The sequence below is a fragment of the Triplophysa dalaica genome, chromosome 6 (assembly GCF_015846415.1).
Source record: "Triplophysa dalaica isolate WHDGS20190420 chromosome 6, ASM1584641v1, whole genome shotgun sequence".
NCBI lineage: Eukaryota > Metazoa > Chordata > Actinopteri > Cypriniformes > Nemacheilidae > Triplophysa > Triplophysa dalaica.
The window spans coordinates 22,874,167-22,890,853 of NC_079547.1; the positions used below are offsets into that span (position 1 = coordinate 22,874,167).

The following is a 16,687-nucleotide window of genomic DNA, read 5'->3' on the forward strand; positions in this document are numbered from 1 at the left end:
GTTATATATTTCCAAGGAACAACATGCAGTGATCAATCACAGCAACATCAGGTGCTTCTAGAATGTTTATCATTACATTTACTGTAAAAATATAATACAAGATAAGAAACATTTCATATGAATCCTCAGTGGGCATGTTTTCGAAAGCTTGTTAAGTAGCCTACTTTTAACAACAGAATACACTGTATTGATAACTGTATTCTAGTGCAATGTACTCATACCTTTCCAAAAATACACTGTGAGTAATGTTCAATTAAATGTTCAATCCAAATGTATTCTGCAAGGCAGCTTTACAGAAAAATTCCAACAAGACCAATTGTGTGTGACCTGGTTTTTTAAATGCAACTTAATATCGTACGGTAAATACCGCGCACGAATTGCGCGCTGCATACATTTGTAAAATGATTTGATAAATCCAACGACACCAAACGCCCCACTCGACCAATGCGTCCAACAGATAGCATTCTCCTCCCCCGCGCAGGCACGATGGTTTGGTCCACACCGGTCTCTGCTTTTACTGAAGCCTCTGCTTCTCCAAGTCATTGCGCTTCTGACAGCACTCGCGTCTCCATCACCTTCTGCCGCTGTCTTGTTACTCTTTCAACCTTTTTGCTCTCTGACATTTTCAACGGTGAGTACTTGACTATCATGTTCTCTTTTCTTCATCTTTGTCTCTTTTCCACGCCCTATTTTTATTTGGGATGTGCTTGCGTTTTGATTTTCCTTTGAATTCAAGTGGCAGTCGTCTGAAGCCGGCTTTTACCGTTTCGGCTTCTTGGAGAGGTGGAGCGCGTAAGGTTTTGGATAACTTTGGTTAACATAAATCAACTCTTGTGTGTGCCCGTCACGTCAAGCGCTCTTCGGACAGTGGAGGCGTATTGCCTCGTACGGTTTGTCCTGTGTAGGAGCAGGTGATTTTGTTTTTATTCGGACTGTTTCGTCTTAATTCTTTTTTGATTATCTGGACGTTTACTGGTAACCACTGAGCGAATGCATCTTTTTATATTTTCTCCATTTTTGGCTTTTAAAGTTGATGAGCGTTTGCATTTTAATTGATCGAAATCATGCATTTTTTTGCGTGGGAACTGACGGTGCGTTTTAGCGCTTCTGAACGCATAGCGCAGTGCGCGTCTCCTGGCCACTCCACTGCAGACCTCTGCGAGCGTTTTAAGACGTCCGGACTGTTAAACAACACCATAGGTCTAGTGTTCCAACACACTTGATCGTTTTTACTGGTGGACAGCATATGTGGGACTTCTGTACAAATTATCTGGCTTAATTTAGTTCGGTTCAGCATGTTGTGAAATTGCTCCAGGGTTTTCTGGCTGTGCCTCAAAACTTCGCGAGCTGCCTGCATAGATAGCAGGGCACCATATGCCATCGTGTTGGGTCGTGCATATGATGCCCTACTATAGGCTGCCAGGTGGTGGTGGGTTTGGCGCACAAGTAGGCTACTTTTGAAAGTAAACCAAGTAAATGTAGCATCAAGGGTAACAGTTTGTATCCATAGTGGATCAAGTTAACTAATGGTTAATAGCTTACGTTTTATCCTTGTATTAGGGGAGACCAGGGCTTGTGAATCTGACTAGTTTATTTTTAAATTTGGTTTATTTTTTCAAGTCATCTTCTGCACAAACCTTAAAGGGTTGGATACCAAAATCAACATTTCCATTGATACTGCCCAGGAGAAAAGATAAAAAACAAGTGCTTTAAAAATGCTAATTTATAGGCTAATTTGTCTAATTGTAAGTAATTTTTGGCTTAAAACTGGATATGTGACAACTAGCCCCAGTCTCCCCATCTTCTCGCACCTGTTTATACCCTGCAACAACAGAATAGTTTGACATGCAATGGCACTGAAAAATAAAATATATGAAACTGTAATCAGAAGTTGTCTGATGTTATTTATTATTGATGGTTTATATTTGGTCTAAAAGAGCAATATTAAGGCCACAATAGCAGTCTTACACATGCATTCTGCAAATGACTGAGTAACTTATTGTTGACCACTTCTAAAAAAATTACTTTGTTGCCAATAGGACCTGATGAAGAACTTTTCCACCTTGACAATACAGTTCTACAAATAGGTCAAAGCCAAACACACAAACATCAAATGTTTCTCCTCCCTCGACCCATTTTTTTTAAATGTGACCCTCATGCTTTTATTTAGAAAGCGTCCCCGGCCTCCAACAGAGTGATGTTGATTGTGCAATGTACAGTGAATTATATCTAGTGTGTGTCAAGGTGTACTTCTGTCATTTAAGGATGATTACTTCTGAAAGCACACTTGGCCTTCCACACACATTAAACTAGACTCTCTTTTGTACAGTAATGTTTAGTATTGATATTAATGTGTTTGTTCCTTTTAAAATTTAGAGTTTGAAGGGCAATTTATTAAAATAATAACTGTTCCTATGACTGTTATGGCATCACAAGGCCAAAGATTTAATAGTCACATATAGGACCGAATGTTGTACTTTGTGGGCCTAGACTACACACTACACACTGTGTACTTGGCCATCTGGAGTTTTCATTTTAGAAGAGGAGTGTTGTCCAATCGCTAAATGTAACATTTTAACTACTCGCAAGCATTCTGTTTTCGTCGAAGGAAAGTTAAGCCACACCCCTTCGACTGCTTGGGAAACCAGTGACTTATTGAACCTATTTTTTTCCCATGTAAACTTACACTATTTATACTACAAAATGCTGTAAAATGCTGCAGGCATGTGTAACTTGGGTTGCACCTGATTCATGGTCATTAAATTCATTAAACATAGAAGGTGTCTTGTAAAGGAATAGGGCCTATATTTTATGCAAAAATGAAAATTCTGTCATTAGTTTTTCCCCTTATGTTGTAATTCAGACCTGTGATTTTCTTCTGTAGTACACACATTTCTATACAATGGAAGAATGATTAGTTAATAAAACGGTCAATCTCCGGTCAAGGGTCATAAGAGTAATCCACATGACACGTGTGTTATAACACCAACCGTGATTTGACACGCTAGGTCTGATATCAATGACACTCACCTCTTGAAGGTATCTGTTCTTTAGGGATCATCATCATATACTGGTGCTGGTCGTCATCTTTAGTCTTTCTTAGCTCCTGGGAACATTCTCTTCTATTGTATAGAAAACATCAACTTCAATTTTCTGTCCAGTGGTCTTTTGTGAAAGAAAGAAATTTACATGAGGGTGAGTAAATAGTGACAGAATTGAGATTTTTGTGTGAACTGTCCCTTCAGGGTAGTAAATGCTTCTGTGTGGGTTTTTGCTGCTTATGTTGATCAGTCCATTAAGGCTCGGCATGTACTGCTTTTCTATGATGTTAGTTGTCTACCTCAAGGACAGCCAATTCAGTTCCTTCTGCATTTAGATAACGGCAGTAATTCAAATGCTGAACGCCTCACGAGGCATCTATAAAATAAATGTGTCCACACATTACCATAACCTACACATTAAACAAAACTTTGAATGTCTGAGATGCATCTTTATGTATTGGGGGATATAAAATACTTTAATTGTATATAAGAAAAACCATTTGCATTCAAAAAATTTGTGCATGTATTATTCAGCTTTTATCCAAACGAGAATACTGGGAGTAATAAACAGTAATGAGCCATAAATTTGTGGGTTTAGTGCATCAGCACCACAGCATGTAACGTGTTACATTTTTGTCAAGAAGCTTCTCACTTGTATGCATTAACACGTTTGGAAGGATGATTGATATTAATTGCTTCTGAATAAGTAAAAACTTTATATTGTTAAGGTCACATGCAAAGTTGTTGTTAAGTGTGGAATGAAGTTCACTGAGTCCAAGACTGAAGACTAAGTATACCCAGATTTATTACCATTGACATGACATTGACATGGTAAATGGGTATCTGTAGAGTAGTGGGCAGCTTTGTCGTGAAGCGTTCAAATATTATTTGTCATTATAATTTTTCATTAAAAGCTTAGGGCAAAGCCTACTTTATCTCATGGGTTTTTCTGTTAAACTATTAACTATGACTGTTTTCTTCAAATAAAACACGTCATTCGTTTAATGCAAATAGAATCTCAATTTGCATCCCTTGATGTACATAATTTAGCAAAAGTTTTAAGAGTACATTGGTGTCTGCGCTATTAAAGGTACCATTACTACGCTGTAGGTCGCCTTGATGTCTGAAACAAAACATGACCCTGTTATTTCTAAAGCACGCCAAACACCGCTTTCTTAATCTGTCACACATTTTATTATCAGTTACTTTAATGAAAAGATTGAAGCATCTGATACCGTATTGCCGACAACAACGTGTAACATTTCAACCGAAGCGTTTGATGCCCCCAACATATCTTTGTTGTGCTGTGTCAGTAAATGTTTCCGAGCATTCGAGGCGTGACTTTCGCCACCGCCGCGTGTGCAAGATATCGAATGATCAGAATGCTCTTCAAATATCAACGACCGCTGTAACCCAAACAACCCGCATTAAAGCTCCTGAAACACATTCCGAATTAAACTCAAGCGCTAGTCTACTTTAGTCCACATTTGTTCAACCTTCATGCATAACGGGCTTATCTTGTCAACATCTTTATGATTGAAATAATGGGATATCTCAAGTTACTCAAGGGTTATGCCGGCCCTGAAAGTTTCCATCAGGCGGGAGCGGGGGGAGGCAGAACGCCGTAACCTCCAAGGTCAAATGAGCTTGGCGCTGGAATGAAAAATGTGTCACTTCTTTTTCAACAGTAAATTGAGCTTCCATATTAAAGGCAAAATTGCCTGTGGGCTAATTGTAAAACACATTTCCACGATTCCTGTTGCTCAGGAGGGTTAAAGATTTGAACAAACCCCTATGAATATATATTACACCTTAATTTATGTGGTTTGGTGAGGAGGAGTGTGCTGAGGATTTCTCCTATATACTTACATTGAAGGTAGTGCTCAAGACATACAGAGCAGCATTTCTTGGATTCTTAAGAGTGGATTCTTTTGACTTAAACAAGTACTAGCAAAGCCCCTAGCAACTGCCTGACAACACCTTAGCAACCACCCTACTATCGCTAGCATTGCGGTGGCAAATTTTGCTCAGGCAAGAACTCTTTTAATTCACATCAGAAAGTGTTAAAAATCTACTTTTGTGTCACTATTGTGTTAATATACTTTGTGCTGTTAAAATCATGTTGCTGTATGTATTTGTTTTGTTTTAAACTGCAGGATCCTGTACACACCCCAGGTTACAAGCGTTGGTCCCTTGCCTCCGCGTTCATCCCCTGGTCACACAAATATCTGAGGTACGTGAAACTTTGGTTGCTAACCAAAAGCGGGTTTCTACAAAGCTTGATCCTAAAGGAGGTGTAAACGTTGCGATTTCTTACTGAGAAATGTCAACAGGTTCTCTGGTTTTCGTCAGTTTTTTATTTGGATAGATTTTCACAGTAATCATAATCAGAAGTTATTTTATACATTATTAATGGTATATTAATACTGTTTAAAAACTGTGCAATGCATTCAACGTACAGACTTACTGCCTTATACCAAAATGGTTGTTTCACAAAATAAGTCTTCAAAGACCTTTTTGAGCAAAGTGGGTTTTTGCTCAGTTTTATGAAAGGACAGTGGGATTGTGGGATTGCGCTGCACTTGTGTCAGATAACGATAAGGGAATTTTTTATTTTTATTTTTTTGAGTTAAACAACTATAGACCAGTTATTATAGTTTTGTCTTCAGTTTTATTGTAGTTTTATCAATATTTTAAATTACCTTTTATTTTTATGTCTTTAGTTTTTGTAATACATTGTTTATTCAATTCATGTTTTATGTTTATGTTGCTAAATAAGTTTAATTAATTTTTATTTAAGTTTAGTTTTGCCTTTGTTTTAATTTGTTTTGTTGATCATTCTTTATCTGATATATTTCAAGTTATTGCTAAGGCATCATTTTTCATTTAGTTAGTTAAATTAGTTAATTTAGTTAAAAATACATACTATTTAGGCAGATTTTTTAATTAACAGAAATATTTTATTAGTTGCTTGGACTGTTTTATATTTTACACTGAAACTAGCATTGTGCTGTACACGTTATAATACAAATTTTTGGCCTGTCACAAAATCATCAACTTAGTTAAAACTAAAATAGCATTTAACCTTAAGAAAAAATACTCCCCCGTTGTCGTCTCGCTTGTCTCAGTTTACTTACCACTGTCCTAGACAGCAAACAGATAGCAAATTGAGAAGTCACCTGTTTCAGAGTGCGAACTGAGAACATTATTTTGGAAACTTCTGTTGAATGTGGGTGGACTGATTAATTTTTGATGTCTTAAGCTGAATGTGCTTGGCATATAAATCATGAATGAGTCGTAATTACAGGATGCATCACAACAAGGTCGACTCAGTTTGGCGCTTTAGACAGAAATGTGTGGAATGAGGGTCTTGATGACAATGTGTTGAGCGGCTGAATGTGCACGAAGACAGAGCAGAAACCAGCAGTGATTTGAGCATCGCTCTCTAATCAGTACCAGCAAAGATAGAGCATGTAAATTATAGATGCACGCCGGTAATAATTTCATGAAAATGTTATTCATGCATTCAAATATGTCAAACATCGTCTGCCACATTGGTTATTGAGTCGCGCTTGTTAAGAGAGTGAAAAGGCTAAAGGAAACACGCGTCACTTCACTTAAGTCAAATAACAGAGAGGAATTCAGTCATATCCACGGCACGGAGAATACAACAACTTCAAGCTTTTTACTGGATGTCACCTGCCTCTCTATGAGTACATTTATATCTGCGCTTCAGCAAAGAAAATGTATGTTTATCTTGTGCATTTTTTATTAAGAATTAGCTTGAAGTGAATATATCGGTATTTATTGGCCTTGGAAAGCTGCTTACATGGACAGAATGTGTATCCCCTAGTATTAGGCACAGCTTATGCACCGGTCAATATATATAGCTAGACTAATGAATAAGATCTGATGGATGAGAATCCGGTGAGCTTGCAGCCAAATCATCAGTATATTATATATTGATGTGTGTTTTTTTCTATCAATAATAAATGTTTTATTATTTTTTCTGCAGTATTTGCAGAAAGAAATCTTGTATGAAGCCGATGATGCTGGACCTCCACTGTGAGTTATGGGTTAATTTAGGCTTCCTGTTTCTCTCACTCACTCACTCTCTCTCTCTCTTTCCACCAGCTTAAAAAAATAGAAAACACAAGCATTTCTAATGAAATATTAAACATTTTGGCACCTAACGGGAATCCGCTGCAAGTGTTAGACTTGGTAATAAGGACATCATTTTCCCAAATATTTGCCCTATTCTGCCGTAATATTCACTATTTCAATTCAAAATCGCTTTTCCTTTTGCTTGCACCTGGTTTTTGTACAATACGAAAAATCACTGGATGACTAAAGTGTGTTCTCAAAACCCCAGAGATGTGTTTCACTTACTGTTAACCTTTAAAAATAACACCACTCAAAGCTAAATACGCTCTCCATGAACACGGCACTGCTTTTCTGCTTAAAATCTCATTCTGAGATGCTATTATGAGGCTTTTTTACAAATCAGTTTTGAGTTCATATTGAAATCTTGAATAATAAATGCTTTTCAATGCAGAATCTGAACTCGGTTTTTTTTAACCTCATTTTTGAGGTATCTCTATTCTGCATGTGAGCCTTTTTCTTGAATCTCGGTCGAAAATTTAAAGAGATCTTATACAGTATGGGATATTTTATAGCAGTGGCTTATATGCCATTAAACAAACACTAAACTGCTGTGACTACCTTCTAGGTGGAAAAATTCAGATGCTCTTTGTGTTTTCCTTGCTTAACATCGCTGGGTTAATGCATTTATGCCACGTTTGTGTCAGGTGCTATAGTTCATGAGTCAGTGCTTTTAGCCCCCAGGGTTGAGCTTTTGAATTAATGAAGAAACCCACTGCTGGAACAATGTGACGTATGATAAGACTTTTGCCACTACATGTCAAAGACCCTCAATCTATTTCTGCCTCTTACCGATACTAAGGCTCTTAAACCCAAGAGCTGGGCTGACTAATATTGATTTTTTTAATCCATTTCACTGTATGAAAGGTTTGAAATTGTACTTTTTACACTTTATATTATGACAATTGCTGCGTTGTGTGTGTTTGTTTTATAGGTTAAAAGGCCAGCGATGTAGGAAGGTCAAAAGATGCTTCAGTGCTGAGTCTTGATTTGTTTTCTTCTGTCTTTTTGCTGGCACAGCCCGAGTCATATCCCATCATGCCTTGCTTCTCTTCATTGTGTCAGCTTGTCTGAACCGATTTGGCCGAGAATCGAGCATTACAAGCTTTTATTGTACATCAAATAAAAGCTCGCTTCGCCGTCCTTGGTGACGAACGTGTCGGGAAGCCCGCCGTTGTCGGCCGGCTTCCGCGGGGCTCAGACGTAGACGATCCGTACACAAGTCCTCCATTTTCTCAAAAATCTGTGGCTCAGACCTAATCGGCCGTGACTGATCCCTGAATCATTTACAAGAGGAACGGTTCCGTTGCATGCGAGTCTGTTCTTTTCAACCGCTTGATTCTGCCAATAAAAAGCATTCGCTGATACAAACCAAACGCTTTGAGAAGCTCATCCAGAACCAGAGCGGTTTATTTGGTCTGGTGCGGGGAAAGAGGCTTGGGTCTTTAAAAGGATCCTAGTCTTTAGACACACAGATTAATTGTTGGCTGTTCATTGGATGAGACTAACTGCTTACCTTCTGGATGGTTGTTGATCAAGCCTGGGTCAGTCTGGTTACACGCCATGTTTTGTACTCTTTGCTTCATAGAAATGAATATGACTTTGGTGTAGTTTATAAAAGTTCATAGGGTATAGCAGACATATTTATGCTGTGATCCAACTCAAGAACAAATGTTGTCTCTCTATCGACATGTCTGTGTAAAACATAAATGTGAAGATGTATTATAATTAAAGATACACCGATATATCGGGCCAATAATCGGTATCGGTAGATAAAAGCAATTTTTAACTATCGGACGATAGTTTAAAAACAGACGATGATCAGGGCCGATCAAAGTCAATGAAAGGAGAACAGGAAAATGCAATGAATTTGTGCTTTGTATATAGAAAATGTTACGAAACATCACCAGTTCGATGCTCAATATTAATAGTTATTAATTGAATTAATAAAATTTAGAATTATTAATTTGATGATCCTGTTAGCACCATACATTACATCTTGCTTACATCACTGAAGCATTCAAATTTAATTGGCTCAACACATGTTAATTTCATTCAGCTGAAATAAAATAAGTTGATGAACTTAAACTGGGTGAACTGTGCAGAGTCTCAAATTCGAATAAATCAATTCAATTGTGTGGAATTGGGTGTCATAATAAAAATAAATGAATCCAACATCAAATTGTTTTGAGTGTAATCATAGACGTATTTTATTAATTAATATTGAATTATTCATGCAAATTTGAATAATAATGCAAATAAATATATAGATATTTCTGATAAATATCTTTATCGATATATATGATATGTTAGGTTGAATACAGGTTATGCCAAAATTCATACAATATTATCCATTTATTTCCATTTTATGGGCATAATGTGAGAGATTACGAGTGGATAGTTTGAAACGTATAATTGTCTGAAAATTGCAGTTTCATAAATCAGTTTTAAATTGAAAATAGCATGTTAAATCCGTGCATTGTAGCAACTACCTCTGTTCTCAGATGGAGTGTATATTTGTGTAGTTCGGTGTGTAATGTGCACCGTTATCACCACTCGATGATCGTAAAATTGCTTCTTAATGGGAAGATAATGTGTCAATTAATTCTCCCTTAATGGTGGTGGAGAAAGGTGAAAGGAAAAGAAGATAATTTTGTTACTTTGGACTCTGCTCTTTCATCTTTGTCGGTGCACGACATCAAAATCTTGTGTTTTTCGAATGCTGTTTTCCATACACGACTGCTGATTTACCTTCCGCTGGGTAGATTGTTTTTATGCAGCAAAACCAGGCTTTGTAATATCGTATAAATTAATTTGTTGGTCATGGTTACCTGATGGACATATAAGTGTAATTGATTCTCTTGAATGCGATTGGCTTTTTGACCCTTTCTTAGAAGTCTCCATGTAAGTGCTTCCCTGAATAGGGACCGACCGTGAGATTGTCGGCCACGTAGTACAATAGCCTTCATTCACAGGAAAATATTCACTCAATCACAGAAATGTAATGGAATTTATTTAATCTATATGTGTGATTCGTTTTTGTTTAAAAGGGGTTTTAAAATTCAATACCCACGTACATGGAGTTACTTAAGGTGGCGCTTCAGAATCAGTCAAAGGGAATCTCATTTTTGATCTTAATATGATTATTGAAGTTAAGGCTTTTGAGTCCTTCTGAGGTTTCGAGATGTAAAGATTCAACGTTAATCAAATCTTTCAACCCTCCACGCACGAGTTAATTACAGCCAGCAAAAGAAAAAGTCAAACCTCACCTAAAGAAATCCTTTCAGCGCCTCTCACAAAAATCTGATGTATTCCTTTGATATTCAGACATGTTATTTTAATACGGTTTTGAAAGGTTGTAAGACGGCTGCTTCTGCATAAAATCATGCCGTCTCAGCGGAAGACATCCACGCTTGTTTTTGAACGTGATAAATCGGAGGGTAATCCGGCTAGCACATCTTGTACCCTACAGCATTTACACTTAGTCTCTTTTAATGAGTATCCCTATGGCTTTTTTCTAATCCCAGTTAATCTCTTTTAATGGTGTGACGTATCCAATAACCAATTCAGTCTGCAGGACCGGCTCGCCGGAGGGACCGCGTGCTGGACTGCTGAACGTGAGAAATCTGGGCCACGTATAACAGATTCATAACTTATTTTTTGCATTAAGCATTCCTTCGCATCGAGAGTTCCTGCACGGAGGCAGGTGGTAGTCCTGATAAAAACGGATACCCCATTCATTGGAAGCATTAGATGTCTGCCTTAGATCTGCCTGAAAGCAGCTCAGGTTTCTCAATGTAAGTTTGCGCGTTCTTACGATGTTTAATTCTCATGCTTTTCCGATGAGTATTGGGGAACTTTCTAAAACTTACATTTCAAGATACCTTCTCACAGCAGTTGTCGGCGAGCTTTGAAAGCTCTGAAACGTCTGTGAATTACAGATGTTTTCGCTTTTGGCTCTGACAGGCCCGTTCAAGTGTCCCTGATGATATGTCATTGCACATTTCCCCTGTCAAGACTTTCTTCTGTTGCTCAATTAAGTCCTTAAGTCAGGATGTCAGATGTTCTGCTGTCAAACCTTTTAAGACGCTCGGAGATGACCTGTCACGTCTCCTGATGACATAATTGATAGGTGCTGATCGCGTGAAGACACTTTTGAGAAATAATGAGCAAAATTGCTCACGTCTTACTCTTTATTTAATCTTACTTTACACCCCATCGGTGGCTGTGATTGAGATATCGTCGTTCGAGGTCTGTACTGATTTGAGGTGACATCTCAGATGTTGCTAATATTGGCCAAATCTCGTCAAGGTTGCTTTTGCTTTGCTAATTAAGCGAGAAGCCTTGAAGGAGCCGCATATTCGTTTATGGTCTGCGACCTGTTGTTGAGCGTGAATGTGATTCAAATAAGACTTTATGCAAATCAGCTAAATGACAGAATCGGAACTGGATTGCCTCGATGCTTTCTCCTTTAAATCTCTTGCAGGATTCCAGAAATGGTTTTATAGATTGATGACTCAAGAGAAACTTCATTTCCCGTGATGCTTTGAAATGATGTCTATGAAGCTATGCAGTGCTGCTTTAAAGTTCCCCGGAGAGCTTTAGTTCTTCTTTAACAGATGGTACCTAAAAAAAGGAATGTGAGTTTTTTTTCATCAGGGAACCATATAACCATCTCAACAACCCTGGATGTATCTCGCGAGGCCTGTTTGAACCACATTTCCAAAAATCTAATAAAAGGAAATAAGAAAATGAACTTCTTGGGACTACTGGGATTTTTTAATGACAAGCCATTCGTAATATTTTCAGACAATATTCTTGTTGCTACAGTACACAAATGATGGGTTGTTTCATCCCGTTGTTGGATCAAATGTGTACAAAAAACATTTTCAAATTGAAGGGATTGTTTACCCCAAAATGTAAATTCCTTCATTATTTACCCACTTTCATTTCATTCCAAACCTTTATGACTTTCTTTCTTCTACAGAACCCAAAATAAGATATTTTGAAGAACATTGAACCCCATTGACTTCCAGTGTAGAGCATGAACACAAAACCACAGAGACATTTCACAAAACATCTCCTTTTGTCTACATTTGACTCAATCAAAGTGGGTTAAGAAACTGCATTTTTGTGTAAATGTTAAAAAAAAAAAAAAAACTTTTGGGACCAGTGTTAATAAGAGACCTCTTTGGCATTACTAAGGTTTTCAAGTCCACATGAGTTTCGAAATGTCACATGCTTTGGATATTTTTTGTCCAGTTGAGAGTTTGTGTGACCTTGCCAGCGAGACTGTATAAAAAACGATTGTCGGCTATTTGCCAGCGACCTTTCAGCAAATATTCCAGTTTTCAGATCAGCTAGAATATTCAACAACAGTTAGCATCAGATCACAGGGGCAGAATGATCCAGACGAGACCCGTGGCGAGTTTCGACACCGAAATGTCACAGGGCAAGGGGCTCGCAATTGTGAAGGCTGAGGCCTTCACGCAGACTGTGATGTATTTTTAGATCGGCGTGTCGGAAGTAGCGCATTACTTCATCAAAATGTGGAAGTGCACATTCTCCAGCTGACAGGAGACTGAACTTACTGAACTCGGATTTTATGTGTTTATGGCAAATTATGTTTGATGGAAAGGCAGGTATAGAGTCCCCTCGCCATATGGCTGTCAGAAATGGAATGGAAGAAAATTACGTGTGGATGTCACATTTATGGCTATAACTGGATTTGTTCAGCTTGCGCGACCCCTCCCTCCGTCTCTGTCGGGCTCCTACACATCTTAAGTAACCAGAATTTGTGAGACTGTTTTGTTGAATGGATTTCATAGTCCAGTGCCCATGTATATCAACAGTTCAGCTCTCTCTCTCCCTCTCTCTCTCTCTCTCTCTCTCTCTCACACCCAGCTAATGTCGCCATTGATTGCATGACATCATAAACTCTTCAAACTCATCATTTTCTTCATAAACGATGGATAGTGATGTCAGTATGACCATGTATGTGTATTTTCAGCAACATCTCCCTGTGAATAATTGCTTAATAATTTCTTGAAGCATATATGTCTAGTTTTAAGATGTATTTTTATGTTTGAATGACTGGATATTTATGCTAGCTTTAAGAGTTCTTTTCAGGACATTTTCGCTCATCACACAAGTTTTTTTTCCCATTTTAAGGGATTTTAATGGATCTTTGCTCTCTTGGGTAGAGTTTGTGGGTTCAATCCAGAAAACACACTTACTGTTAAATAAAGTTATTTTTCGATTGCACCATGAGCCAAGATCCTTACATGTACATAAGTGTGAAATAAAATTACATTTATTGATTTTTATTATAGGGGGGCACGGTGGCTTAGTGGTTAGCACGTTTGCCTCACACCTGCAGGGTTGGGGGTTCAATTCCCACTTCCGACTTGTGTGTGTGGAGTTTGCATGTTCTCCCCGTGCTTCGGGGGTTTCCTCTGGGTACTCCGGTTTCCTCCCCTGGTCCAAAGACATGCATGGTAGGTTGATTGGCATCTCTGGAAAAAATTGTCCGTAGGGTGTGAATGAGTGAGTGTGTGTGCCCTGCGATGGGTTGGCACTCCATCCAGGGTGTATCCTGCCTTATGCCCGATGACTCCTGAGATAGGCACAGGCTACCCGTGACCCGAGGTAGTTCGGATAAGCGGTAGAAAATGGAATGGATTTTTATTATTGTTTATAAAATAACGTAGAAGTTTCTTCTAGCCATCTAATTTTTTGAGAACGCATGTCCTAAAAACATTAATCCATTTATACATTACGTAATTGCTTCTCTCCTTCTCTGCAAAACTACAGAAATCCTAATTGAAGTTTCATCGTCATTTTTATCCATCCTATCAACTAATCTATGGTCCTTTTCTCTCTGTTGTGGGTGTCATTTCTCGCCAGCAGCGCATCTTAATGACAAAAAGATGACAGAAGTTTTACATGTTAATGAAGTGCAGCGTTTCTTCATGAAAAATTGAACTTCTAAGCAATCAGAAGGTTTTAGGCAAATCAATGGAAGCCTGACACTTTCTTTGCATTGAAGAATGTTGTGTGTTTCTTCATACAGACTCACTTCAAGGACATGCTGAGTGTTTTCTAGTGTTTCTTTTGACAGCACACAAAACTCAGCTTCTATTATAACGCTTTTATATTTTAGCTCATCCGTGTCTAGTGGTGAAGCTTCAAACATCACAATGAACTCTTTTGGCCCCATCATGCATCTCTGATTATTACTGTATATACATAAGCTCTATTTTGCGCATGTGCATTCAATATTTGCGTACCTAAGTGTTTCTCGTTGAAAATCAGACAGAATTTCTACAATAAATTGAAACTATAGATTTGATAATGTAAGTGTTTAATGCTCCTGCAAGTCGTATTGAGGTGCTATGGGCATTTTGTGTGTGGTTGTGCACTTTGTGGATAGAATGTTGCTTAAGGGTTTCTAGGGTGTTGGTAGGTGTACCCACAGGTCTCTATGATATCCTGTACCCTTCATCCCTTCTTTAGTTCAAGTTTATTGCTTTTTGGAGCTGCGCTTGGTTGTGTTTTCTACAATATTCCATTTTACATTCCATTATTGCGTTTCAAAGATTTCTCTGAGGTGTGATGTTCTCTCTGATAACACGATTACATCGGAACACATTGCTCATATTCGCCACGGTACTTTAATTGAACATCATTTTTTTATTTAAAGGAGACCTTGTTAGAACAATCCAAGTGTGCTTTTATCTGAAGGCCATTGGGTGAGTCTCTGGGTGAAAAAATGTGGCTGGGTCACATTTCACACCATAATCAAATCAAAATTCATGTAATTTTCTTACTTTATGACCTTTATTTGAGTTTTTATTAATATTAAAGTCAAAATCAAGTAATATTTATCTGTATGCACAAGAGCAATTCCACCTCAGCTTTTCTTCGGTATTATATCAGGAACCATGAACGTCTTTTCCATTTTAATTAACTTTTCTCCCATCACTGTTGGATTTTATTTTCAATATGATTATTCAATATTCTAACTTTAATTTTCGAAGTGTAATATTTTATGTTTCTAAGTATTATCGTATTTGCATAAATTAAAAGGCAGCAAAACAATTAGTCACATGTTAGATAAGTGCTTTACAACTTTTTGGAGAAATTTATTCCACATTACAGTAATGAGAACAAGATTGTTTCGCATTATGGTAATGATTATTAGCAGAATGCTTAATTGTCATCAAACATCTCTTCTAAAAGTAATTTCCAGAAAAACATTCTCCAGCGAAATTTGATTTCTTTCATTCTTTTGATTTGACGGTGAACTACATGATCCAGAGGTGTTCTTGACAGGTTTTCAGGATGCGCTCTAAGCCCGACCAGGAGTCGACATCAGCCGCGGACAGATTGACAGAGGGAGAGCATTAGTGTGCATGCGGGTAAAAGACAGAGCCCGATTGCGTCTGAGGAGCAGGTCAGGGTCTTGTAATCACGCCCCGTGTGTAATTGTGAGTTTTTGGTGAGTGTATGTGTGCAGAACACAGTTGAAGAGGGCTTAGCAGATTGCTTGCCCATTGAGTTCTGACCTTTACTGGCAGGAGAACAGTATAAAACCGAAGGCTGTAGCCCACGGTCAGGCAGAATGCTAACTAGGCCACATCCAGCTGTGCTCTCTGTGTCTCTTTGCCCGAGGTGGGGATGAGAAACTGAAGATTTCACAGCCGTGTCAATGTAATGTGGAGATTTCGAGGGACCTTTGAACCGGCCTGAAGGATAACCTCCTGGCACAATGAGATCAAGTTTTCATCACAGCTGTGCAGGAGGATCATGGTGCGGAGACGGCAAGCTAGAGCGTAACGGATAGCCAAAAAGCCAGAAACAAGGAAAAATAATTGACTGGTACAGAAAACACACAGTGTACTAGAGACTTTGAAGGCGAGAGAGATTGACTGGTCTGGGAGTGAGTTTATTCCGAGATGCAATTCGTAACTTTCTATTGGAAAAATAAGTAAGGTATAATCCTCGACTAGCCGTGCATTAAAGCATTTTGAAGGAGGCCTTCGCGTTAGTTTGCTTTAAAATCCTTTAACGGACAGCTAGGCGTGGATTATCCCGCTTATACCATGGTCATTTGCCAAGTTAAAGCTGTTTTTAATGTTTACAGTGCAATTTTTGATCAGACAGGCGAAAATCAAAGATTGATTAAACTGACAGTAACTACATGCACATTAAATGCTTTCAAAGCACACCTTCCAGCCAATAAGAATCGAGTATTCAAACAGACCAGTGTATAAATTCAGTTATAGAGCAGAAAAATCAGTATTTAACTTCGTAATTGTAAGCTTATAAAGTATAAATTTCCATTCTACCGAATTCGTACAAACTACTGGTCCACATTGAAAAAAACCTAATTTAAAAAGCATTCAAGCTTTCCAATCTAAATGGTTTACTTAGATCCTTCTTTTCTCTCTAGCAGTGGTTTTCAAATGGGGGTGCGCGTACCC

General features: G+C 38.1%; 1 protein-coding gene across 2 annotated transcripts in view; it reads left to right on the forward strand.

Moving 5' to 3' along the window:
- Window positions 1-501: 501 nt before the first annotated feature.
- raly (RALY heterogeneous nuclear ribonucleoprotein) overlaps window positions 502-16,687 on the forward strand; it is a 58,956-nt gene continuing 42,770 nt past the window's right edge. Inside the window, exons 1-3 of one of the 2 annotated variants that reach the window (XM_056750575.1) lie at window positions 502-631; window positions 5,198-5,274; window positions 7,057-7,106. The gene's annotated coding sequence lies outside the window, so the exon portion shown is untranslated. The remainder of the gene's footprint in view (window positions 632-5,197; window positions 5,275-7,056; window positions 7,107-16,687) is intronic. The other variant, XM_056750574.1, reaches the window with a different exon arrangement.